This window comes from Copadichromis virginalis, linkage group LG15 (assembly GCF_057382275.1).
Source record: "Copadichromis virginalis isolate Kocher_CV1m ecotype Utaka linkage group LG15, C_Virginalis_male_GT1.1, whole genome shotgun sequence".
Lineage (NCBI taxonomy): Eukaryota > Metazoa > Chordata > Actinopteri > Cichliformes > Cichlidae > Copadichromis > Copadichromis virginalis.
The window spans coordinates 2,874,295-2,902,265 of NC_140632.1; the positions used below are offsets into that span (position 1 = coordinate 2,874,295).

Genomic DNA, 27,971 nt, shown 5'->3' on the forward strand with positions numbered 1-27,971 from the left:
TTTGCTTTGCACCTTATTAAAAAAAACCTCAAATATCTTCTAAAGCCAGAGCTGTTGATGAGCATAGGAAGTGACAGTTCTGTAACGGTGCTAATTTCTCCTCCCATGCAGTCCAGATGGCAAATCAGAGAGCCCATAATCAAACATTAACTTTAACAACACCACCACAAGCAGCTCAGAGCCATTGCACTCCACCAGTTGGTACATTAACAATTCAAGTGGAGCAGTGTCGGTCTCCGAATGGTCTTCAAACAGAGCGTCGCTTTAATGGGATCCTGGGGGCACCTCATATAAGGGTCGTGAAAGGGAATGCTTGTTTCTGTAGGAAATAATGAGGTCACTCTCTGTATAATGAGGCAACTGAACTGGGGGGTGGGGGGTGGGGTGACTGGGTTTGAGACGGCAAGACGTGTGGGATTTCAGGCTCAGCTCAACATCAATTTGTCAAAACTGATTTTGGATCGCAATTTCGTTCCCAGCGTTTTCTCCCTCCTGCTCCGGGCGTCCTCCTCAGCTTACTGTCTTTAACACACTGTAATTTTGTCGTGTCATCAGCACCAGCAGGGTGTGACATCCCGCTGCTTTTAATCATTCTCAATCAGAAGGGACTGTCTCCCGCTCTCCGTCTCTTCTGCCGTCGCCCTTCGCCGATTTCTCTGCAGGAGACAGTCAAAATGGAGAAGAATGAAACATGTGTGCAACCTTTTCAAGGACAGCAGTGAGGATGGGCTGTCCGGCTAGAAAGCACTTTAGGAAAAGAAAACCAGTGGTGCGGTTAATACAGAAAAGAAGAAGAGGGGAAATAGATGAGGGGGCCTGAAAGCCGACTATGATGACTTCTATATATAGCCACTGCCGCGCGTGGTGAAGGCCTCCACTGTTAAGACAGCGTGCTCTTCCAGCTAAAGGGATTTCACAGAGAATATGTGTGTGTCAGTGTGTTGGTGTGTGCACACACATGTATCTTCATGTGTTTATTAAGGCCAGAGATTACACTGAACACTGCTCCCGACAAGAGGGGAGGAAGAGAGGAGGAGGAGGAAGAGGAGGAGAGAGCTGTTTAGCTGCAGGAGCTGTACCGTCCTTAATTACAAACCAAACAACCAAAGGCCTTCTCCCTTACAGGATAAATGCTTATGTATTTCTCTGAAGGGCTATTATTACAAAACCTTTCTACTCAGCAATTTCTAATAATTAAATGTTACAAGGACCCATTTTTCCTACAAGGATCATATGGATTTCTTTTTTTAACGCTGTGCATTATTCAGCAAGGAAGACACGTTTTCTTCTTGCAGGCCAGTTTTTTTAAAATAAACCAGGCTGCACAATTTATTCTCATAATTAGTCTGACATGCACCACAGATAACAAAGGACAGTAGTATGCAACAGGTTCTGTTTCTAAAGTGATGCAGTCATCTATCTCTACATGGAGAAGATTAAAAGATAGATTTAGGAAATAAGACGTTCAGATCCATAATGACAGTTTACCGGTTCTTTCTGGTTACTGCAGCATGCACACCCCATAAAATTAAAGCTTATTCACTTACCTTAAAACACATGCAAATAGAAAGCTTGTAAGTAAAGTAGTAGGATGTAGGGGTACTTTCTGAGTTCACAGGTAGATAGAGTCATTCATGCTTTCTGCAACATTTTCTTTCATTTTTATTTTTTCCTTGTTTGTATAGCTGAAACATGAGTTATACAACAGTTTGCAAAGTCTGGAAAATACAAGCAGTGATTTATTGAAATGTGTGCAAAAATAAATGGAACTACAGCAATGTCGTGTTGAAAAATTAAGATGTCAGATGGTGATCTGAGTGTAATTATCTGTGTTCACAATTCCACTGGCTGAGATGTTGCCCCAAATCGTGACTGAGCCTCCACCGTGCTTTAGAGGCTGTAGACACTCACCGTTGCACTTCTCTCTTGACCCCCTCCATAGATATTGACACTACCTTAAACCAGAAATTTCAATCGGTTGCCACTGATTTTAAGTCCAGTTCTTGTTTAAGTTGGCATACTTCAGCTTTTTCTCCCCGTTCCTCCTCCTTAAGATTGGCTTCTTGACAGATGTCTGTGAAGGTTCTCAGTCATCCAGGTCATCGTAGTCTAAGGAGCTTGGAAAGAAAAGCGTCTGGACTTCTTTAAGTTTCATGAAGACGTTTCACCACTCATCTGAGAAGCTATGGTGGGGAGTCCCAACATTTGACCCTAGAACTGAAGAAGCTTCTCAGATGAGAGGTGAAACATCTTCAAGCAACTTAAAGAAGTCCAGACGCTTTTCTTTTTAAGCTCCTTAGACTTCTTGACAGATCACTTTAGTTATTCTGAAGGTGGAATTTAAACCCTTAACTTCTCCAGCTTCATAGTCAGGTTCATTACTTTATTCCAACTTTTCAGTATGTACAATCTTAAGATAACAGTCTTAATTTGCAACAACTTAAACAATTTCTACTATAACTCAAAAAAAATTTGCTATTATTTACAAAACGACCAGTGTTAGATTTCTCTCGGAAGCCACACCTCAAGTTCTTCACTGCCAGTCAGTTCATCCCATCTTGGTCTCATTTTAATAAGAAAAACATTTCCTCCTCCCATTAGCTCCCATAGAGACCATGAGAGGGAATGGAGGTAAATAAAAGACTCCTGATTGTGAAATAATGAGTACGCCAGTTGCTGCTTCCCAGGCAGCTGCTGCTGTCAGCAGGTTTTGAATCACTGTGAAAGCAGTGGAACGGGGGAATAATGGGAGCTATTAAAATAGCTATAAAGATTACCAACATAACCACCTACCAAACACTTCATTTGATGAAAGACGATTGGCAGATAGGAGCAACACACGTTTGACAGATTAGTTCATTACAGTCATATATGATATCATTAGAAAATTAACATATTTCTGTTCTCTGAAGTCACACCCACTGTGTTGAATGACAAGGAAACGGCCACAGTCTTAAAGTGAAGAACTGCATTTGTCTTGATGTGAGTAGTAAACAGCTCTCCAACCTCACTGTCATTTCAGTTCCAGGTGTCACTGTGAGGGAAAACTACTGACATCTCAGCAGTCATTGCTATTCTGTTCAAGTTTGCACACATACACAGTGTGGTAAATCAATAACATTAGGTTTTTTTATATACATATATATATAACAACCAGCTCGCCCCTGTGGGCGGTCAATCCTTCAAGCTCGGGTCCTCTACCAGAGGCCTGGGAGCTTGAGGGTCCTGCGCAGTATCTTAGCTGTTCCCAGGACTGCGCTCTTCTGGACAGAGATCTCCGATGTTGTTCCCGGGATCTGCTGGAGCCACTCGCCTAGCTTGGGAGTCACCGCACCTAGTGCTCCGATTACCACGGGGACAACTGTTACCTTCACCCTCCACATCCTCTCGAGCTCTTCTCTGAGCCCTTGGTATTTCTCCAGCTTCTCGTGTTCCTTCTTCCTGATATTGCTGTCATTCGGAACCGCTGCATCGATCACTACGGCCGTCTTCTTCTGTTTGTCTACCACCACTATATCCGGTTGGTTAGCCACCACCATTTTGTCCGTCTGTATCTGGAAGTCCCACAGGATCTTAGCTCGGTCATTCTCCACCACCCTTGGGGGCATCTCCCATTTTGACCTCGGGACTTCCAGGTTATACTCGGCACAGATGTTCCTGTACACTATGCCGGCCACTTGGTTATGGCGTTCCATGTATGCCTTGCCTGCTAGCATCTTGCACCCTGCTGTTATGTGCTGGATTGTTTCTGGGGCATCTTTACACAGCCTGCACCTGGGGTCTTGCCTGGTGTGATAGACCCCAGCCTCTATGGATCTTGTACTCAGAGCTTGTTCTTGTGCTGCCATGATTAGTGCCTCTGTGCTGTCTTTCAGTCCAGCTTTGTCCAGCCACTGGTAGGATATATATATATATGCGCATATATATATATATGTATAATATATATATATAATATATATTATATATATATATATATATGCGCATATATATATATATATATATATATATATATATATATATATATATATATATATATATATATATATATATATATATATATATATATATTGGGGTAATAGGCTGGCCAAAGGAGGAGATAGAAGCCACTGACATAAAGACAAGAAAGCTCCTTTCGATGCATGGAGGGTTTCACCCCAAGTCCAGCACCCTGAGGCTGTACGCTAAGCGGAAGGAAGGGGGCCGGGGACTGGTGAGTGTCAGCACCACAGTCCAGGATGAGACAAGGAACATCCAAGAATACATTGGGAAGATGGCCCCAACTGACCGAGTGCTCAGTGAATACCTCAGGCAGCAGAAACCCAAGAAAGAGGAGGGAAACGAGGAACCATCATGGAAGGACAGGCCCCTGCACGGTATGTACCACCGGCAGATAGAGGAGGTGGCTGATATCCAGAAATCTTACCAGTGGCTGGACAAAGCTGGACTGAAAGACAGCACAGAGGCACTAATCATGGCAGCACAAGAACAAGCTCTGAGCACAAGATCCATAGAGGCTGGGGTCTATCACACCAGGCAAGACCCCAGGTGCAGGCTGTGTAAAGATGCCCCAGAGACAATCCAGCACATAACAGCAGGGTGCAAGATGCTAGCAGGCAAGGCATACATGGAACGCCATAACCAAGTGGCCGGCATAGTGTACAGGAACATCTGTGCCGAGTATAACCTGGAAGTCCCGAGGTCAAAATGGGAGATGCCCCCAAGGGTGGTGGAGAATGACCGAGCTAAGATCCTGTGGGACTTCCAGATACAGACGGACAAAATGGTGGTGGCTAACCAACCGGACATAGTGGTGGTAGACAAACAGAAGAAGACGGCCGTAGTGATCGATGCAGCGGTTCCGAATGACAGCAACATCAGGAAGAAGGAACACGAGAAGCTGGAGAAATACCAAGGGCTCAGAAAAGAGCTCGAGAGGATGTGGAGGGTGAAGGTAACAGTTGTCCCCGTGGTAATCGGAGCACTAGGTGCGGTGACTCCCAAGCTAGGCGAGTGGCTCCAGCAGATCCCGGGAACAACATCGGAGATCTCTGTCCAGAAGGGCGCAGTCCTGGGAACAGCTAAGATACTGCGCAGGACCCTCAAGCTCCCAGGCCTCTGGTAGAGGACCCGAGCTTGAAGGATAAACCGCCCGCAGGGGCGAGCTGGGTGTTTTTTTTTTTTATATGTATATATGTATATATGTATATTACATTACTGTTCAGGCTACTTTTAAGCCACAGCCTGCATAATTCATTAGGTTTGGAAGTTAAAGACAGCATTACATACTGGCCCCAACATTGCATTCTTTATCACAAATATATAATAAATCAGTGACACTATACTGGCACTGGTTACAAAGAGCTGTAGGACGCCATGTTAAAAGCTAGCTGTGTCATCTCTCCATGTGCACATATGTTTGTATGTAGATATATTTTCTCTAAGGTTCCAAAGTAGCAGTCGTTCATTAATGCTGACCCATCCATCCATTCATTTTCTTTCACTTATCTGACGCAGGATCACAAGAGGATCTAGAGGCGATCACAGCTACCATAGGGCAAGAGGTGGGGTACACCCTGGAAAGGTTACCTTGGTTGAATGTTTCTCTGTCAACCATTCACACTCGTATTCTCACCTATGTCCAATTTAGAATCACCAGTTACCGTAAACCAAATAATTGCATGTCTTTGGGAGGAAGCCGGAGTACTCGGGGGAACCCAAGCAGATGTGGGGAAAACATGTGAACTTCACACAGAAGCCAGGACCTTCTTGAGCCAATGCAACAGCGCTAAATGATGCAGTGCCCTAATGATGATCCAAACCTCGGATAAGAATGCCAACAGTTATCCATTTTGCATACTTAGTACCATAAATACATTATGAAGAGGCCTTTGACAGTAACCATTGTGCCTAAAACTTTGTTCAACATTTGAAAATGTTTAAAGATGTGTCATTGATGCTGCAGTAAGCTCTCACTCAGATTTACATTTGGATCATTTCTGACCAAATCGAAGTGGCTTAAAATCGAGAAGGCTTCCAGGCCTTACAGGTGTAGTGATAAAAATGTCTTTGGTTTGCATTATGTATGTAAAGGATTAACTGCACCCTAAAATATAGCTCTCTGCTTGCTATCACCCAGCACTGTTACATGTATGGAAGAGAGAGGAAAAACGTGTGTGTGCCAGGTCTGTGAGTTCATGGGCGCCGGACCAGAGTCACTGAGAGTGGTTAATGAGAGAGTTGGCAGAGTTATTAGCTGATCAGTGTAAGTTAGTGATCTGCGTAAGAAAGGATTAGGTTCCACACATTTTGCACAACCTGAATAGAGCCACGAGCTCCGTCTGAGCAAAGCTCATTAGGTTTGACTGTGGCTGTCTAGAGAAAGAGAAGATGGATGTAAACTGCAATCACCATAATGGTGCAATTCAAACGGTCAAGAATAAATGCACGCGTGTGTGTGTGTGTGTGTGTGCGTGAATATTTGAGTGCAATGTGTATATTTGTGTGAGCTTTGCTTAATCGGCGCCTCACATTCAAATTTGATTATCTGAAGTAACAAGATGTAATGCATTCAAAGAGATAAACACAAGGTGTCAGGAGACAAATTCTGGCAAAGCCCACTGATGGTTTGTACATATTCATTTCCCCCACCCACAGTACACAGTGAAGCTGCTGTAGTCGACTGCACAAACAGATCAGCTCTGGGCACTTTGTTTGATGTTGACAAGCTCCTGATCATAGGCTGTATGTTAAAAGTTGACGTGAGCAAGATGACATCACCTCGTGTGTGGCAGACCCCATATTGAAGCCATGAGTTCATCAGTTTGTCCATCGGTATCTTAATTTTTCAAACAAGACTATGCAAGCAAGGGGTGGATCTAACTGAGGAATCGAGAGCACTGCACACTCATGCAGGATTGGCTTCTTGTCTTTTGTCAGTTTTTGTGTCTGGATGTGATCATGATTTATAAAAAGGAAATTGGTCTTTGTTGGGGATTTAAAACTAGCGATTAAGACCGTAAACTTATTAGAAAAGTATCTTCTGTGATCATAAACTGAGAAGAAGGGTCACTTCTCCATAGATAATTACAGCTGCCAAGGAGCTTATATTTTTGATTGCTTGCCATCATTTCTTCTGTGAACACAAAAAGTTTTGCATGTACGGCTGTAGAGTGGAGTCATGGTAACCATCCATTACACCTTTGCTTATTTCCACCAAGCTCTTCAAAGTCAGTTTAATCATTTATTAGTCAAAAATGGTCAGAAAGCCTTATAACTTAGACGCCATGATTGCTACAAGTGTGGCGTGTGTTGTCAATATGTAGAAAGTACTGTATAAAGATTTAAAATAGCATGTTGCATTTGACCTTTGACCTCTCCTTCATCTTCAACAGATGAATCTGAGTGTCAAGGTGAAAATAATGCTATTCGGAGCTATTAAAACTATGTTTCTTACTGCCATTGTTTGACAACATACAGGCATATCGTGATTCCGCATGTCGTGTTATTTATAATGACTGTGTCATGCACATTATAGTAACAGGTTATAATTGTATAAATACATAACAATTTGAATACATACACAACGTATTTTGTAAAACAAAATAAAATAAAAATAAACCTCTCCCAACAACCACTGGAAAGAGTTTTAAGACACAGCACTGGCTACACTTTTAAGATCCAGGCATCTATACGTCCATATTTTATGTGCAATCTATGCTCCAGACAGGAAAAAAAGTTGCCATCTCATCTTGGCTATAATCACTAGGTGTTAAAATGTAAGCCAGGCCTGTAGATTTAGCAGGGAACTTGGAGATAAAACACCAGAGACGTGCTTTACCTTTAAAAATACAATAGCAATTAAGACGCTCGTATAAATTGTTTTCAGTAAATAAGGCTTACGGAAAAGAGGATGCAGCAGGACTGCATTAGTTGCATCTTACTACTCAAATTAATGTACTCTTTCAAGGTAGCCTGGTACATCTTTTTGCAGAACGGTTTTACAGCTGGTAGTTTTGCACAAAGCCCACATCCACAGCAGAGGCTTGTCAGCACACATCAGATCTTGTTACAGTTTATACAGTCTGCCAAATAATAATAATAATGGATACTTTATTGATCCCCATGGGGAAATTACTTGTTTTTCCTCTGCATTTGACCCATTCACTCAGTGAAGCAGTGGGCAGCCCACTAAGCAGGCGCCCGGGGAGCAGTGTGTAGGGACGGTACCTTGCTCAGGGGTACCTCAGGGTAGCCGTTAAGTGGATTCGAACCGCCGACCTTCCGATCATGGGGCGACCACTTTACCTACTGAGCTATCCCTGCCCCCAAATGAGGCCAGCTCTTCAACATCTTTAAAAGGTTTTGGATTGAAATGCAGGCCTTTATATGAGGGAAGAATTTGCTTGTCACTGTTGATGATACGCATGTGCATGTTCTCCCAAAGCACAGAGCCCCCTCACACTGCCTGATGCCAGACGTGTCTAAAGTCAAAGCCTTGAGATCTCCAAAGTTGATATATTCATCCAAAGGGATCATGAATGTCTCTGGAAAAATTTCAAGACAGTCCATCCAATACATGTCAACGTATTTTACTCAAAACTGCATATGTCAAGCTCCTGATGGAGGAGGGGGAAAGATCCTGGTACTATCAAAGCTTTTAAGATGATGTCGGGACAATGAATGTCAGTATAAAGTGTCATAGCAATTCTGACAACTTACTGAGTCTGCACCGATCTCTGTAGCTACGCTGCCGGGATGACTCCTTGCATCACGGATAAATGTTTCAGATTACATAGGAGAAACAGAAATAATGGAAATCTGAACACACCGGCACTGTGTGTCAAGTTGTCCGTGCACAGGAATGCTCAAGTAAATATGTTAGTAAAATAAAACACAGCGATTATTTCCTGAAGTGAGAGATCGAGGCTGAGTGTCGCTGCGTAGGTGCTGCTTGTGGAACGGTCATTTAATACGTTCCAAGTTCCGTTCTCTACTCCTCGAGTCCGAATACAAAACTAAATAGCACACACTGACTCGGGCATTTCCTGTAGTAAATGGTTATTATATAAAAACAAGACCTCCTGCCTGGCATTATGTAATACAGTGGTGAATTAGGGAGATTATGACAGACGCACAATGTTGAGGACATCGGCCCTGCTATAAGACGCCCGTCAGTGTGACTCTTCCTTGTTCTGTTTCTCCCTCCTCCATCTCTTTCTCCTGTTCCTTTTATCCCTTCTTCTCTCACTCCTCAATCACTGCATCATTTCTTTTAGACAGCCTTTGTTTAAATGCACCATGCAATGCCTATAGTGTCAGAGCAACCTTGCAACGTTTTGGTTAATTCAAACAGGTGTCCGTCCATTATGTTAGGCATCCAGTCAGCAGCGCAGAGGAAACTAGACTGCTTTTTTTCCTAACGATACAGAGCTGCATTTGAAAGTCATTCCCACTTTCTCTCTCTTTTTTTTTTTAATTACAAATAAGCCTAAAATTGTCTGGGAGACAATCAAGCCCCTGTCCTCAGCCTTGAAATGAAACGACTCCTTTGTCCCATCTGTTGTCTTCTGTATGAAGGAAATGGCCAAAGTGGCACCACGGGTGCTTTTGAAGTGTCCTAGAAAAATGAAGAACACCCATAATTTGATTAACTTTATGTTTGCTGCAAGCACAATGAACAGCTTCATTGAGCAATGTGTCACTGGATAGCGATAGAGGCTCTGTGAAGTCGTGCATTATGATGTTGGAGTGAAGAAACGGTTATTTAATTTACATGTAAGCCCCAAAAAGCTGCCTTCAGTGCTCTTCTGGACTCTGCATATCTACAACTCCTGACATACGGATAATGAACAAGTGTGTTTCTGGTTTGTAATAAATTGGACAGATTTGTACTTGTGCCTGCGTGTTCATTCGAGCATTTTGAGCAAACATCGGAGTAATATTTGACCTTCAGAGCGGCGTGGTGATAAGAGGAAACAGGAGGAGGGGCAGTTGGCCTGAGTGCAGCCTGATAAAGCCAAACTCCAACAATCTCTATCTCTCTATATATGTGTATATATGGAAAGCGCTGAGGCATGTAAGAATGCTGTGCCAGGCACATCACTACCCGGCCGTCCTTTAACTCTGTGCGCCATGCATGAACTGCCTTATTTCCCTCCCTCCTACCCTTACTTCACCCAAGTGAGCCAATCAAGACGGAGCAGGATAATGAATTACATAACAGCAACTTCTGTATAATTGTCTCCCTGTCTGGCTCCGTCCCCTCGGCTATAGGGGACAATTAGAGAAGAGAGAGGAAGACAGGATAGGATGGGCGAGACACACACATGAGCGAAGGATGAAGAAGAAAGCGTGTAAAAAGGGGGGGGGGTAAACAGCAAGATGGGAGTAAGACGTTTGACATTTACAAGGTTGTTATTGAGCCATTTAAAATTCTTGTGGCACAGCAGAACATCTCTATCAAAAAATATGCTTCATAGAACCGCAAACACAGTCTCGCTGCATCTTTTAATAAAAAAGTCAAAAAGGTCACTAAAGACCCCTCCTTGTTCGGCCTTTCGTGTGGTGTTAAACACACACGTATAATAAAAATAAATAAAATCGATTCAACAAAAGCAACAGCCTTGCAAAGTGCACAGCGGTGCAGGAGTGCTCGTGTTTCAGAATCATCAGGGGCGACGCCAGCCTTCACTCCTCCCGTCTTTTGTGGACCTGGCAAACTCGAGAGAAGAGACTTCATATAGCAGATCACTCCTTTGGAGACTGCAGGTTGTCTCTGTCACTTAATATCACAGTCCTAGCTGCCAGTGTTAGCAATGACTGACATGACACAGAGGTCATGCTGAGACTTCCTCCCAGCTTTAGATATATTGTGTTTTGTGAAAAGGGAGAAACAAAACTTCTTCAACTCGCTACACCTGTGTAGTCGTCTCACTCTAGGGGCAGGTAAGGTAACCTCCAATATCTTTCAGTATTGCAAAGCTGTGTGAAAAGTTTTTATTGTGAGGATCCGTCGCTCAGAATCAAATCACATGACACAGCTCGTGCCGTTCCTTGCTTGTTGCTGTGTGTGTGCCAGTGCCCACAGCTTGCAAGAAGCTTACCAGCTAGCAAACATTTAACTTTCAAGCATCTTTCTGCATGCATGCAATGCTCTGCCAAGCAGCACTTTGTGTTTTCTTTGAACTCTTGTTAATCCAAAACTAAATTGTTCTTCTCCTATCGACTAGTGTCTGGAGCAGGGCTGTCGCAACATGGGATTAGGCTGCTACAACACTGTTCTCCAAAGAATCGGAAATATTGATGTCTTGATACCAATGGAAGTTTGTAAAATAATAAATAAAATAATAGTATTGTCATCACATAAATTCATCTTTAGCTTTGTATATGTACTTTGGTCTCTTTTTAATGAGTATATGGGTTAGAGAAAGAGACCAGAAACAGACAATATTATAATATTATCAGATAGCATTTATATTCTAAACACATAATAATAAACATTTTAAATATTAACACCAGTAAATCACACTGTCATGATCCTGGGCCATGTTGGCCCAGCATTCTTAGTTTTCATGTATTTTTGTATTTTGTTCTTTATTTAGGCCATGGTTCCTGGGTTGCTCTGTTAAGTTGTTCCTTATTTGATTTCCCTCTTGTGACTTTTACCCCCTGTGTGCCCCTCTATATCTGTGAGCCCTTGTCTCCCCTCCTTGTGTTTTATTCCATGTTTCCCCAGCCCGCTATGCCTGTGCTCTTCTGTCTCTCTCTCTCCTCCTGTCTGCACCTCTGTGTACTTCCTGTTTTACTTTGACAGTCTCCCGTCAGTGTTGTGTTACGCCTGCCGTGTCTCGTTATGATTATCTGTGTCAGCTGTGTTTCCCGTGTGCTCCCACTTCCCTCGTTAACCCTCTGTGTATTTATGTGCATGTCTCCCTCAGTTCGGTGTCGCGTCGTCAATGTCTCCTCCCCGAACATGTGTGCTTTTCTGTGTTCCCTCGGGCCTCAGTTAGCATTCCCAGTTTAGTTCTGTTTCTTTGTGAAGCCTGCAATAAAGCAGTGGTTTTGAGTTCAGCTTTTTGTCTCCGTGAGTTTTGCGTTTGGGTCCTCTTCTGCCTCCACACAGCCAGTTTATGACACACACCCTCTCTATGCATATGCGTCTTTCATTTAGCAAGATGGAGACTTGACCTGTGTGAACCACAACCTCACTCACCAGCTCAGTCACTCCTTGCCTCTGATGCCCGTCGTGCTCCTGGCTCAGCAGTTACAACCAAGTTGTAGTGAATGAATGAGAGATTTTAAATCTCTCATTCATTCATTCATTACAACGTGGCTCTTAGTGGCAGTCAAGGAGAGAATCAGCTTTTAATTCACACGCATGATGAGACAAACACACTAGAGCACTATAGCATAATACATGAAAGTACAAAATTCATTCACAGCTGCCAGAGCGATCATCAAATTTCCTTTGAGTAGCCAAATTCAGAATAGATGGAGATTAAGCTAGGGGAGAAGCACAAACTGGGACTATTTTAGCGAAGAGTCAATGAAGACATTCTTTGATGACTTCTGTATCTTCTGGAGAAAATAACCGAGGCGATGTGACTGTTGTTTGTTGCCATAACTAAAGCTGAAAAGTTATTAATAGCCACATCTGTTTGTTGTCCACTCCCAGTGTATCAGGTCTGGATACAGTGACTGTTTAAATTTAAAGGCTTTCTCATGACACTGCTATACCAGGAGAACGAGCCTTTGGGTTTAGGCCAACTCCCCGATCAAGGGTAGTGCATCGCTTTGTGGACACCATGAATGCTCTACAATAATGAGAGTGTGGCTGCATGTGCTCTACTGCGATTAATTTACCTTTCAGTTGAAATATTCTCACCTCCAAAACATTTATGCAGCAGGATTCTGACATTGCAGGGAGTGCCATGAACTAGAAGTTATAAAACTGCCTCTTTTATTATTTTAACAGCAGTTATGTGTGCAAAAATAATCTGTAACTGATAGAGAGCAAGGTGTTTGAGCGATTTTCTTTAAACAGTGGACTTATAAGTGTGTGTGTTTCATTAACCTAGTGGCTCTCTTCTTAAAAAGACAACTTCCATAAAATATGATCAGATTACAGCAGTATCAGTCACTCAGACCTCATCTTATTTGAGGTGTTACCAAACCTTGGACATTTCTGTTTTCTCTACACTTAACACTTGACATTTTGAGATTGGATTCATCCCCACATATAATTAGAAGTTTAACAGCAGCAGCTGGGGATTTTATTTTATACATAAATTCAGAATCAATAAAACTATTTAGTTAAAATACCACTAAAGCTGTTACCATTTGCCCCCTACAGCAGGGTCGCCTATATCTGAACTGGTCTTCTATTGCATCCTGCTCCTACATCGGCAGCACCATCCACCTGCTCACTCTTATTTCACTATTGGCTCAGAATGCATTTCTTGTTGTGAAGAAAAGTAAAATTCATTTGGGTTCTGTACAGAAGAAAAGCACAGAGCAACAGTGGATATGGTGTCTTTTTTCAGCTCAACAACAGCCAACAGCAAACATGTCTGTTCATTCAATCCATTTCACAGAGGACTCTTCTCAACAAAGCTCAGTATGAAACTGAATTTTATACAGCCAAGCTAAAAGACAGGCTGCTACACATTACAAGGCCAGTGTCAAGGAGGCAGAACCATAAGCTATTAGAAAGATTGTACAACTGAAATGTTTGTACTGATAACTGAATTGAGTCACTTGCGACCACAACAACCTGCGACCAGAACGCTAAATCCACCACAATGTGCTACCCTAAGCAAATAGTTTGGCTAGTTTTTGCCAAACAGAGACATCCTGCTGTTAGCGTTGATGCTGCCCTCTCTTATAGTCTGGCTTGAACATTAAGGATGGATTCCAGAAACTGCCACTTCCAATCAAGAATGAGAAACTCCTGTCAGTTATAAACAGGAAACAGTTTGCTCAAGTTCATAAAAGTAATAATAAAGTTAAAAAATATATAATGGATGATAAAAGAAAAACATTGCCTGGTATGATGAGTCTTGCTTTCTGCTACAACATTTGGATTTAGGGGTCAGAATCTGGCATAAACAACATAAACAGCATGACGGTCTGACTCAATCTTTGCATCGGGCTGCTGCTGGTGGTTTAAGAGTGTGCGAGATATATTCTTGGCTATTAACACCACATTTGTAAACAAAACATCCTACCTGAGTGTTGTGGCTGACAATGCCAGATCAGATCAGCTCAAACTGGTTCCTTGAACATGACAGAAAGGTGAACTCATTCTTCTCAAACGGCCTCCAAAAGTGGGCTCAACCTGCCTAGAAAGGTATACCTAATAAAGTGGCCGTTAAGTGTATTTTTTCCCTAAAAGTAATTCAAAAGAAGCTTGAATTATTAATATTAAAATAGTCAAGTTAAGTTCTTAATTATATTTCCTGTATAACTGTCATCTGTTATTTGTGTCCAAGTAGATTTACCAAATTACTCATAATAAAACACATTTGCACATCTCCTTCAGCCTGGCTGAAGCTATGCTCCGTGGTGTCCTTTTTATATCCAGATGGGTATTAAAAACTAGTGGGGGGGAAGATTAAAGTGAAAGAGAAGGAAATTAAATCAAATTGCAGGGTAGAGTGAAAGAAAGGAGGAGATGAAGTATGAACCTGAGGAGTGAAAGCATCATCAGGCAGGGGGAAAAGGGGAGTAAGATGAAGGTGGAAGAAGGAAATGAACAGAGTAAAGTCAAAGTAAGAGGAGAGATGATGTGTGAATGTAAAAGAGAAAAGGATCGAGAGCTGCAGGTTAGAAAAAAATCAGGAGTATATGTAAGAAAAGCCAAAAGGGAAGAGATGGGATGGGGATTAAAAAGATGGTTTCCTGTTGCTAATTAATGACTTAATAAGTGATTTAAGCTGATATCTAAGATTTACAGTGGTAAGGACAAACTGCCCTTTAACAGGAAGAAACTAGAGGTGGGCAGACTGATATCGATAGTATTGATACCAATGTCAGTATTTTTTTTAAATCTGTAGTATGAAAAATGTCTGAATCTGTAGACTGTCACATTTATTTTTTATAGCCTATATCACATTTAAACAAACGAAATTGCCCAAAAATGTTTTAGAGACAGACATGTTTACGTTCCATCCTTTTTCTTCATCTTATCCGGGGCCGAGTCATGGGGGCAGCAGCCTAAGCAGAGAAGCCCAGACCTCCTTCTCCCCGGCCACCTCCTCCAGCTTGTCAGGGGTAACACCAAGGTGTTTCCAGGCCAGCCAAGACATATCACCTCTCCAGCGTGTCCTGGACACACTGTCATGCCATGGGGCCTCCTCACAATGGGACATGTCTGGAACACCTCACCCAGGAGGCACCCAGGTGGCATCCTGTCAGATGCCTGAACCACCTCAACTGGCTCCTTTCGATGTGGAGGAGCAGCGGCTCTACTGTGAGCCCCTCCCTGATAGCCGAACTAAAGGACTCTCCTTTCCAGCACCCTGATGTAGACTTTTCCAGGGAGGATGAGGAGTGTGATCCCCCTACAGTTGGAACACACCTTCCAGTCCCCCTTCTTAAAGATGGTAACCACCACCCTGGTCTGCCAATCCAGAGGTAACGCCCCTGATCTCCATGCAGAATTGCAGAGGTGTGCCAACCAAGACAGCCCTACAACATCCAGAGCTTTTAGGAACTTAGGGCGGACCTCATCCACCCCAAGAACCCTGACACCAAGGAGTTGTTTAACTGCCTCAGTGACCTCAAAAAAATGCAGTTTAAAAATACATTAAAGCAGAAAGGTGTGTTTTACTGTGTTACCTGACTATTGTGGAAAGTAAACAAACAGTGATTTACTGGTCATTAAATTGTGTTCAGAATTTGGAAAATGAATGAAAAGTCATCTCATAAATGATGACACACTGCTATCCGCTAACATGGGTTAAAAATACAGCTTTTGGTAGTGGTATCGGCATTGGAAATACCAGCCCTGTATTTATTCGGTATCAGATAGATACCAGCACAGTAATAAAAGAAACCTTCAGCAGAACCAGATTAATAATAACAATTTTTTTATTTATTAATTTTCTGACAAGGGAAGAAGAGGGAAACAACACAGGCATCTACACTAACCCTTCAGTCTGTGGGGTCACCCACTCAACCTGGTGAGCTATAGTGGAGCTTTCTGTACATTACTGCGGCGGCGCAGATATAAAAGCCAGACATAACTGGATAACTGGGTGACATCAGCCCTTAAACTTGTGATATTGCGCCGGCTTTCTCTGCCTCTGCCGACAAATGCAAGAGAATACATTCAGAATGGAAATTAGCTGCTTGATGTGCAGTTTTATGTGCCGTGAAATAGGGTTTTCCAGGTGTTATTTCTCCCCACATTCACCATAATTTACTCAAGGACTGTCACACAATGCAAACCATTTTTTTTTTCTGCTCGCGATGACTCTGCCAGTTAGGGAGGCATGTATGACACAGACCAAACAATTTTCTTTTTTTTCTTTTTTTTTCCAACAGAAAAGATCTTGGCAGCATCATCTCGAATGACGGGGTCTAGGGTTGCCAACTCCCTGAAAAATAAATAAGGGACACCTCGTGGCCAGGGCCGGGCGACCCAGTTGTCTTCACCCTTCCCAGTGTGGTGAATTTTCTAGCTCTTTTTTTGTGTGTGAAATTATTTTTTTAACCATTTGACTTGAAGTTGATTTAAGTAGATGCATATTCTATTCTTTGTGATATGAACACATGTGAAACAAATGATCATTTAGCCATTTATTTTTAGCTCAAAATGACAACATTAACACAGTAAAACAGGTCTCTTTCTTAAACAGAAGCCTGTCATGCTTAACTTTTGAGAATATAAGTAAATCTTTCTTTAAAAGCACTCTGTCCTGCTTAACTTAAAATAATAGAAAACAATAGAACGAAAAACATTCTTGTAACAGTGCACATTTAGTGCATTTAGTACAATTGGCTTCAGTTGAGGTATTATTTCAGCTTTTCTAATGCTAATCAGCTGCTCCCGTTTGTAAACCCGCTTGTTCCCATGATTACGCACCTTAACTCATCATCATTATTCATCTATGTATTACTTTTATGTATTAGTCATCTATTTGTTGTAATCATCTATCCTTGCAGTTGTTTATTACACAAAATAAATTATATTATCACACTTCTGGCCACATAGCGCTGATATTGACTGCACATGCCCATATTAACGTTTTCCAGCCAGGTGTTTTCCTTTTCCCATTCTTCCCTTTCTCTGAGGGGAACAAACATTGCTGCCCTAACGCTGGGCTCACACTGTGCGGTTTTAGGCCCATTTTGAGCCGATTTTTTGAGTGATCGGACCGATTTTGGCCTTCATCGTGCATCGTGTAGTATACGTGGGGTAACGAGAAGTGATTAACACCTCACGACCAGCTCCCGATCATCAATCGCTCGTGAGGTTCTCACCACAGCCGCTCACACTGCTCGCGCGCAAACGGCAGTGCAGCGTGTGATCTGGACACAAGCGATGGAGGCACAACTTGTAGAACTTTGAAAAGCTCATCCGAGCCTTTTCGATGTGGCATCACAAAATTATCACGACCACAACAACCGTGAAAACAGTTGGATTTACACTGCTGCTCAATCACAGCTGCCTGATCAGTGTTTTTCATTAGCAATTTAGCAAAGTTGATGGTGGTGGTGTGTCTGTGTGAGTGAAAGACAGAGAGAGCGAGCGACAGATTTTCTGTTATAACCTTCATGTTATGGAGGCACAGTGTGAGCACTCAGGTCGCATCAGAGCATCGGGCGGTACAGTGTGAGAGTACATCGTGACCTACCAACTTCTAACCCCTGCGAGTCAATCGTGCAGTTTGAGCAGGAGCTGAATAACGTGACTGAAAAAAATCGCACAGTGTTTGCCCAGCTTTAGGTGTACTGTCATCCGAGACTTGCACCGCAGAGTCTGCGTTTGTTTCCCTGTTGGCCATGCTTCTTGTTGTGGTCATCTGTTGTCTTCCGGTATTTTCTCCGCAAGCGACCTTTCCTCGACCAATGAGATGAGCGGTAATCTGAATTGTCATACTCGAATTTTCATAAGTGTGCTGTCAGCTCATTGGTCACAAAGCAGGAGAGGGGCTGGGAATTATGTTTTCAAACAAAGCGTTAATTCCATTAAAAGTTATAGACTACTTTTGATTCTCACTGTATTACGGGAGAAAGTGCGTCCCTTATTAGCTCAATACGGGACGTGTACTTTTGTTTCGAAATACGGGACGATTCCGTATTTTAAGGGACGGTTGGCAACCCTAACGGGGTCTCTGATCGGGATGTCGACGCCAGAGTAGGGAAGGCAGTTGGTGTCCTGCGACGTCTCCAACCTATTTGGAACTCGACTTCCCTGAATGTGAGGGTCAAGATCAGACTACTGAACTCTATCGTCTTCCCTACTGCACTTTACGCTAGTGAAACCTGGCGCTCAACAAGTGCAACTATTCAACACCTGAACGTGCTTCAACAACGTGGCTTGCGGCGAATCCTGAGAATTTCCTACCGGGACCGAATAACAAATGAGGAGGTCCTACGAAGAGCAGGCACCCGCCCATTAGCCGATGTTGTTGCAGAAAGACGCTTTCGCTTTGCGGGACATATTTTACGCCTACCCCCTCATCGCCCAGCTAAGATTGCCATGACATGGCGTCCACGAACTGGCAAGCGAAAGCAAGGCCGACCAAAGACCACATGGCGTCGAACATTTATGGACGACCTGAGAACTGTCGACATTGCCTGGGACGAAGCTGAAGCAGTCGCTGCTGACCGACATCGATGGAGATCACTAGCTGCCCGATGCGCCGCTCGGCGTAGGAGGAACTAATACCTAAAATAAATCCAACAGAAAAGGCACCTTACCATCAAACATCACCCCGAGCCTGTCAAAACAGATTTCTCTGACACAAGCAAGGGCACCCTCCACCCCTCAGAGAGGTTTCATAGAAGCTACAAAGATGTAGAGACAGACAACACTCATAAAAACCCTAATTCCCTGACAAACCTCATGCCCCTTAGGAGAGAATGCTTACAAATTGACATATAACTTCACACTATCTGCTGGTATTTCTCATTTTCTGATGTAATAAGAAAATGAGAAATACACAACACACTGTCACAAGACTTTCTGACGCCGGTGGCTTTTTGTGATGGGTATAAGTCCGTTAGATAAATTAGCCTCACTTGCACAACCAGGCACCCACACATACAGGGACACATCCTGGTACACCTCATTCTGCTTATGTCATCAAATGTGGTGTTAAATTTGCGCTCAGAGCAAGAATACGCTCTACCTGTCACCATGGCAGCTGCGTGGGGTGATTGCAATCATACAATCAGCGACGGCTCGTGGGAAATAAGCTCGGGAAGAATGAGCTCTCCGGAGAAAAAGAAAAGAGAGACTGAAGAAGAGAGATGGAGACAGATGGAGTGAGAGAGAAAAGAGGTGAGCAGATATGACAGAGGGAGAATCAGAGTAACCTTTTGTCTGCAGCAGTGTGGATAAAGTATTTGACTTTGGCTGTCTGCAGCTCAGAAGAATTTGAGTGCATAGAGAAAGCGCGTGTATGAATAGCACAAATTATTGAACAACAAGCAGGCTAAATTAGTAATGAGCCATTTCATAATGCACTAACTCTGATTTCGACAAGTAGGCAATGGTGCCATTGCGTCTAACTTTTAGGCTTACTTGTGTGATGGCCACAGGGTTGTTGATTGGAGTTTTTCCAATTTAACCGATGGGTGAAGCTGGCCTAGTTAAGGATGCAGCACACCTGAGCAGGTTGGAGGATGCAACAAAGCAGCCCTGCCAGCAGCTCGCAAGGGATCCTGTCCTTGTTTGGCACGCTGGCCGGTTGTCTGGCTGTCACTACAGCTTGTGTAGTCTTCCTTCTTAGTCACATTCTTTTAAGCAGAGTTGTGGCACTTGAATTATTACATTTTATGCTCCTTTATAGTCCAGTAAATTTCAATGTATCATTTTTTTTTTCTGAAGATTTCTTTTTTTTAATATATAGAGAAGATGAAGCCAAACACACCATGATGAGGTGTATCAGATGAAAAATAAATAACCAATTAGACACACAGGGCATGAAGTATTTTTTTTAAACCCTCCCAGCTGTTCAGTAGTTTGATTGAGCACATATTTTTTTTAAAAAGTGGGTAATTAGCTGGAGAATTCAAAGGAAACATGTAAGAAAGCGCAACTTTGATGAGAGATGTTCCTAGCAACTAAGTTGCTAATCGTTTAAAGCAAAGAAAAAAAATGTAAAAGTTGACTAAAAACCAGAAAACCTTCAGAACCTTGAACAGACTATTCTGTGAGTATTTTATATGAAACCATTAATAGAATCATGTTTCCGATGTAACTGAAATGTGTGGCTTTTTTTGGCTAACCTTAATAGCGTTAGCAGCAACCACTGTTTCTGCTACGCTAGCAACCACATCCCAAAACACTATATGATTTTACCTTAGTTCATTGTAAAATCTTTGCTTACATTGCTTGTTTGAAACAGTAACTGACACTGCATATTTGTAAAATAAGAACAATACATTTAATGAGCAAGGCAGCAACTTATTAATATGTAGTCAACTGGTCCATTCGTCATGAATCCAGACCAGAGTTCCTGTGTGGAGATGGTTTACCAGCTGTTGCTACCTTTCTAAACTTCCTAATTTAGGTAACAATTATGTCCTGAGTGTGAATACTTAAACCTAGGCTACGTTCCCATGTAGACAGGGATTTGGGTTACTGTAGTTTTTGGAAAACTCACACAGGGTGAAGAATTTTGAAAGACGTACATCTTTATCTGTCACGGTTCTGGGTCCGTTGGACCCAGTATTTGGAGTTTATTATGTTTTGGTTCACTTTTGCATCATGGATTATTCTTTGTTTCTCTGGTACTTTGTGTTTCAGTTATCTTGGTGTTTTGGATTGTTTCTCATTCTCTTGTTGTGATGTTTATTATTATTATTATCATTATTAGAGTTTCATGTTTCTATTATCCATGTTTTAGGAATGGTGGTTTCATGTATAGTTCAGTTCCATGTTTCATTTTCTGTCTCTGTGTTGAGTCCATGTCTCTGAGTTGTGATTCATGTTTCCTGTTTTATTGTGAAAGTCTTTGTCTTATGTTAGTGTGTGCAGCTTTGTTCCCCATGTCTCGTTAGCCCTGATCTCTCCCAGCTGTGTCTCCCTTCTGTGGCCCATTTCCTCATTACTACCCTGTGTATTTAAGCCCTGTGTTTTCCCATGCCCAGTGTCGCGTCGTACCCACAGATTATGCCTGTGTGTCCTTGGTCTCAGTGGTCCATCCTCCCTTCATGTTTGTTTTCCTGCCAGCAATAAAGCTGAGGTTTTTGAGTTACATTCCGTTTTCCGAGTCCTGCATTTGGATCCTCATCTCTGCCTGCCCGCACACAGAGCCCTGACATTATCTCTTTTTTTGGACATCAGACTGTGCGCCAGGTTGTTTGTTGGCCATTTAATGGCCAACATACCTCCATGGTTAGGTTATTGTCTATGGTATGCACTTGACAGCCCTTTATGTTTTTAAAAACACCTGTGTTCTAGACTAAATATGATGTTTTTGGCTAAAAAAATCAACGATAATCTTTCACAATATTGTAATTCAAGAGGCCCACAGGAGGACTAGACCAACCAACCAACTCTCAGTTCTATTTCCGGCTTTAGAAAATACTGCCAGGGAAAAATTTAATGTAATATAAAGACTAAAGATGTCCACATAACCATTTAGAGTAATGCAGAACATTAATATTTTCTCAGTTTTCACATTTAATGCCGTTTGAAATGTCTACAAAATTCACCTTGAAGGGAAATGAACTAAACTAGACAATTATTATAATCAAGAGTGTGATGAATGCTAACTTGAGCTGAGTTTAGTTTGATGTATCCTGGTGTCTTTAGGAGTCTTTTTTTCTGAGATCTGTCTTCAGACAAAGAGAGTAATTTTTAGATCTACATATATGATCAATAATGCCACACATTGATCCTGAATCAATTAGAATCTTAATTTCACTTCAGAGAAGTGATTATTTGCCTTAAGTTTATAAAGTTGATGATTATAGTAACACTTTTATTGTTGTTGTTGTTGTTGTTGTTGTTGTTGTTGTTGTTGTTGTTGTTGCTGTTGTTGTTGTTATAAACATTTCAAATAAAATATAAACTACAGTTTCAGGCATAGGTAGCATGTGTTACACTGAAATAAATAAATATAATTTTTTATTATTATTTCTATATATGTCTAGTATTACGGAACCCCGCAAGGGACATTGTATAACAACGCCACAGCAGATAGAAGAGAATATCAAGAGTTTATCTTTTTTTTTTACCTAAACACACCGCGTAAGATAAAAATGTATAAAGGGTTGCTCGTGATAGAAAAGCCATCTCACATCATTGGATGACCATTTTATTGCTTTGGTTCAGCCCGGCTGTTCTTTTGTTCTTGGTCTTAGCATGTAACTATTGCATAGTTCTGCAACGCCAAATGAAAAGCCAGTGCTTGGACAGCAAACATAGAGGAGCATTTAGCATCTGAAAAGCTGGTTGTTTTTTGTTTTCAGAATGTAGGTAACTGAAAACAAACCAAAAAGGCAATAAAGGCTTTCAGCAGATGACCAGCAGCATCACTACAAAGAAATACCGATTCTTAGTTTAGTGATATAAAAGACGACAGGTTGACAATTTGTTTACGCTGCCCCCAAGTGGCCAAAAGCTCTGATTTGAGAATAATTGTTAGTGTAAGTGACTTTTAATTGTAATGGAGCATCTGGATCATTCTTCCAAGACCGTGAGCAGGGGCAGGAAAACCCCAACAGGACCAAAGATTAAAAGCAAAGCCAAAAAGAGGCAAGCTGCTTCCTAATGAATCATTAAAAAAATAAAAACATGGCTAAAACCAAAAGGGCTCAAGGTCTGTATTTTAAAAGTCTCCGCAGTTGGAAGTGCTCCTGGGTGACTGTGTAGTTTGTTCCACCAGCAGGGGGGAGAGCAGCAGCCCTGGGTCCCCTGTGGTGCAGTGCTCCATCCTGGGGGCTCAGAGGTGCAGACTGTTGTTTGACCTGGCAGTGGAGGACTGTGAGATAATAAGCTCTCTGAGTTATCGGGCTGGCTGTTATTGCACGCTGAAAAGGCAGCAGAGAGATTTCGAATTCAGTCCTAGAGGAGACAAACTCCCACCTGACCCAATCTTTTACTATTCCATGATGTAACACTCCTACTTATGCCCTAAGCTCATATTTCTCTACTTCTTTCCTCTCTCGTTTTTATAACTCTCTCTATCCCACCCACTCTGTCTGCCTCTCTTGTACATTAGCTTTCTGTGGGAATACGTTGAATGAGTGAACTTGCCTGCTTGACTGAGCCTACTGTTCAGCTCATTCCCCCTTCGTATGTCCCCACATTAGCCTCAATGCATTCACTCTCCGACCCCCTTCCCCTCTGGGCTTCCAAATCAGCCTCTGCCCCACCCCTAGCTGCTGCAAAACACAACAACATGATTCACCCCTTCATCTCTTCTGTCATGCCCCTCATTCTTGCAAGCCCTGCATGTGCCCACATCACCATTTGCAACCCTGCCCTCCACCACTCCCATCACTCTTGCTCGCTCTCTGTCTCCAGCAGCTACTTCCAGCTGCACGAGAGAGCCATATTTAGCATAAGCCGTGAAAATCGAAAAATGCTCCGTCGGAGGACGCCATCAGAGTGTGTTAGCGGGTGAAGTTTCACACTGGGGCCCGGGGTGTGTGTACTCGCAACTACATGGCTCAAACCAACCAGATGCTCCATGGGGAGATGAAAGAGCTAGCGCAGCAGTTTCACTGAGCCACTATTACTTCATGCTTCACAAGAGGAGCATGAAGAGGGAGGAGGAAGGAGGATAGTGCCTTCAAAGGAATGGAGAGCACAACAATACCGTAGATCAGCTGGGAATCTGTGCAACAAAAGAGACAGACAGTGAACGCTCTCCACGGTCAAACACCTTTCCATCTCTGGGCTTATAAGCATTTGGACATCTTAAGGTATTCTATCCACCAAAATGTAAAGGATTAGGTGTAGTTTGACACAAGCAGCAGAGGACACCTCTCTGTGACTGACTGTTGGACAGGTTCTGTCAACCCGGGCACAGCCAATAAAAGTGCAAGCAGAGAGGAAATATTGCTGCTCCTGGCATGCTTTTGCTAGCCCTGCAGCACACTCAGATTATCAACAACCAACAACAACAACAACCAAAAAGATAATCTCCTGCACTGTAAATAGTGGGAAGGAACATTTAGGCCAAAACACACACACAGAGCCAATTCCAGAGAGTTAATTAGGGTTCGAATGATTGGCTGCAGAGAGTGTGGATGAGCAATGTGGTTCTCACAGATAAAGACGATTGGCTCTACTTATTGTTGTTTTTGCCTTTTTCTCCCCCCAAAAACTCATTCTTAGGCTCATTTGGTTAATTAATACTGATTGCCAGATTGCTTCATTAATCCGATTACTGACCAGACTGCCTGTTATCTCTGTTAGGATATTATGGGATGTTACAGGGGAGAAATGTATGTTATCTCACAGACCGAATGTAACAGTACAAGCAAAGTGTTTGAAATTTGCATGCAAAATAAAGAAGCCATGATGTTTATTAGTATGTAGAAACACTTTTTTATCACCCACAAATACCTGCAGTGGACAGCCCCGAGCACCTAGATGGTGTTCTAGAACAGACATTTTGAAGCCTGCACTGATTCCACAGACATTTCCAAGATGAAGTGTTTTTACTTTCATTGAACTTGTGCTCTCATTTCCCTAATCGCTCGGTGTGGATCTTTAAATGCACGCAACAAGTTGAGCTTATAATACCCTGTGAAATCGCCAAAATCAATTTGTAATTTTCCTCCTAACCTTGCAGATGTACCCTTAAATTACCATACGCTAGCCCAGCACCAATCTTCCAGTTCACGAACAGTTAGTGTCTTCATCAACGCTACTTTTAGTATCTAAAATATTTAACTCTTTCCCCTTAGCAGCTTTTCTAACACTTTTAAATTATTTGACGTGATCACAGGACTTTGCTTCTTCTTCTAATTAAAAAAAACATTTTAAAAAATTGAACAAACCAAATATAGAGCCCGGTCAAATCTCCCCCACATCAAACTTGTTCTTGACATTTAAATCCCCCCACCCCGAGGGGCTTTTTGCAAGTATTGGTCAATGTAAGTGATGTTTCTATCGACTCTCCGTTCATACTGCAACTGGCCCTCTGCGCTCCAATCAATGGACGCTAATGCCTCTATTATAATCCATGCTCTCAAATTAAGGCTGCATTGATCAACAGGCCTTGAGTTGCTACAGTGTGCAGCAGCGTGAGGGACTGGAGGGATATCTGTGTTTAAAGCAAACAGAAACTCGCAACAGCAGCGAGAGAGAAGGCGACGTGAGAGCAATGCAGGATGCAAGCATGCGTTTGTGTGTGTGTGTGTTTGTTTTTCCAACTCGATTTTTAATTTGTAGCATTTCCCCAAGGTTTTTTAGTATGCATTGTCGCTTTCGGTTTAGAGGGGCTGAGAAAATCCATCATGCGTGCCGATCAAAGGTGTGCTGGATTTTAAACACTGCTGAGCTTTGGGGCGACGAGTGAAGAAATTGCGCCAGGTGTTTTTCCAACAGAACAATATTGCATCAGTAAGCCTTTTTGAGCATTGACATGCATCTTGTTTTTCCTTGTATGCTCAGGATGATGTATGCAGCGTGGATTTGGCCATGCAGGTACTGCAGATCACAGCAGCTATGAAGTGTCGAAGTGCACTCGCTTCTCTGTTTCTGCCCTTTGGCAACAATAAAATGAGATCTTTAAAGTCTTTATCGTATTTCATTACCGAGAGTAAATTGAAGCGACAAATCAATCTTTTCTTCCAATAGTACAGGCTATGACTTCTCAAACTGCTCTCTTCTTCCAGAGTTGATTAAAAACTCTTAGTATTTAATCTTTAATCTTTCCAAGTGGAAGCATGCGTACTCGTAACAGTCCACACGTGCTGCATGGCCAATCCATTGAGCCATACCTAAAGAGCAGAATTAGAAGTAATGTTCCCCTTTGTCTAAGAACATCTTTAATTGATAATAAAACTTCAAATAATAGCACAAAAACCTTGTTTTTGCTCACGCTTTCTCAGACAGACGGTCTTGCTTCCTGCATCTGCTTTTGGTCTCTGCTGCTCCCTCCTCTCTCAAATTCACCTGGAGGCCTGTAATATACACAGCCACTCAGTCAGCTTTTCATTTCCAAGGCTGACCGAGGCAAAATACATCTCAAAAACAAAATGGAGCAGTCAAAAATACACAGTGTCAGGGAGAGGTGTCAAATATGCATCTGTGAACATTTCAGCCTGCAGAAAAGACTTTTAGAAAGCATTTTCTTTACATTAAGTAGATTTTTTTTTTTTTTTTTAAACAGCACATCTTTTTACATATATATGAAACATGTTATGGAATAATTCGGCACCACAAGAAGTAGAGCTGGGCAGATTGATCTAAATATCAATAGTGTCCATACCAATGCAGGCATTGGTATCGGATCGATACAAGAGCAATAGGCTTGATAATTTGTTTATTATGTAATCCACTGAATTGTGTTGAATTTTGGGGGGGAAATGAAAAAATATACGTTGACTGTCACATCTGTTTCATGTGCTAAATTCTGTAGCACATTTAAACAACAGAAGTTGACCCAGAGTGCTTTAGAGACAGGCACATTTACATTCTAGCTCTCAAAAAAGAATTATTGGTGCATATTATTTGTGAACAATTGGCCCGATGGGCGATGCAAGGTATTTTCCAATTAACAGTTGTATTTTTTACAGCCTTTTATGCATGTTTGTTAATAAAATGAACTGCTTGTAATAATAGCAAATAACAATTGCAGAAAGGAATTTGAGGAGGTGAAAGACTAAACTGAAAGATATGTGTGCGTGTATGTGTGGTGTTTATACCACTGCTGTTGAGACTTAGTTTTCTTTTCACTGTAATTAGTTCGATAATAGTTCATGTGGAAGATTTGCCTTGTCTGATTTATTTTTCACTTTAACACCTGAGCACTTTAAACCAAGCAATCGATGTTTTGATGTTGTAATTATCTCTTTATTCTTTTTTTTTTTTTACATCTTTGTACTTTTTCTGAATTGGGTGTTGCTGGTTTTCTCACAGAGTATCTCTTGACTGAATGTGGCTTTTCTAAACTTCAAGGCTGTAGTAACTCCACAGTCACCTTCTTTTGGTTTGTGAGTTTGCGCGGGTGTACAGTTGTAAGTTTATGGTCACAATGCCAGTGCGGTCATCAGGTTTTTCATTTGTTCAATAGAAAGGTTTTATTTAACCCAATATTATTTAACAATATTGCTATTTTTAACTATTGCCAAAAAATATTTCACATGTTAGCCTGACAGTCACCCTGGACTTTCAAATTAGAGTTATGGTGGTTACAATTTTTACCACTAGCTGTCAGTAGCTTCAGACTGTAGTCATCTGAGGTCTGTTTTCTTACCCATCACAGTTAGGTGCATAATCCTAGCTACAGGACAAACAGGTTTTAGTCAAGAGAGATCAAAAACATTATATCAAAATACAGCCTATAACAGCCAGTTCCAATCAGCATGTTTATACTGCTACCAGTATAAACTGGTCAGATCCATTTTTTGTTGAAGGCTGTGAGTCCACTTTTACCTCAGCCGTCAATGCCAGGTGAGCAGCGTCCACCTTTATTTACTCTGAAAGAGGCTGTGAAACTTTGGGAAAGGAGTCTGATACACGTCAGTTAGTCAGAGAAGCTCAGTTCTGATCAGTGATAAAGATACTGTGGTGAGTTGTTGAGGATATGCTGAACTGTTAGTGAGCACTGCTG

General features: G+C 42.0%; 1 long non-coding RNA gene across 1 annotated transcript; it reads right to left on the reverse strand.

The window, feature by feature from the left end:
- Positions 1-430: 430 nt before the first annotated feature.
- LOC146691515 (uncharacterized) lies at positions 431-27,971 on the reverse strand. Its single transcript, XR_014915056.1, has 3 exons — positions 27,794-27,971; positions 26,223-26,319; positions 431-656 (listed from the first exon to the last, which is right to left on the reverse strand). It is a non-coding gene; the product is annotated as an uncharacterized LOC146691515 (long non-coding RNA).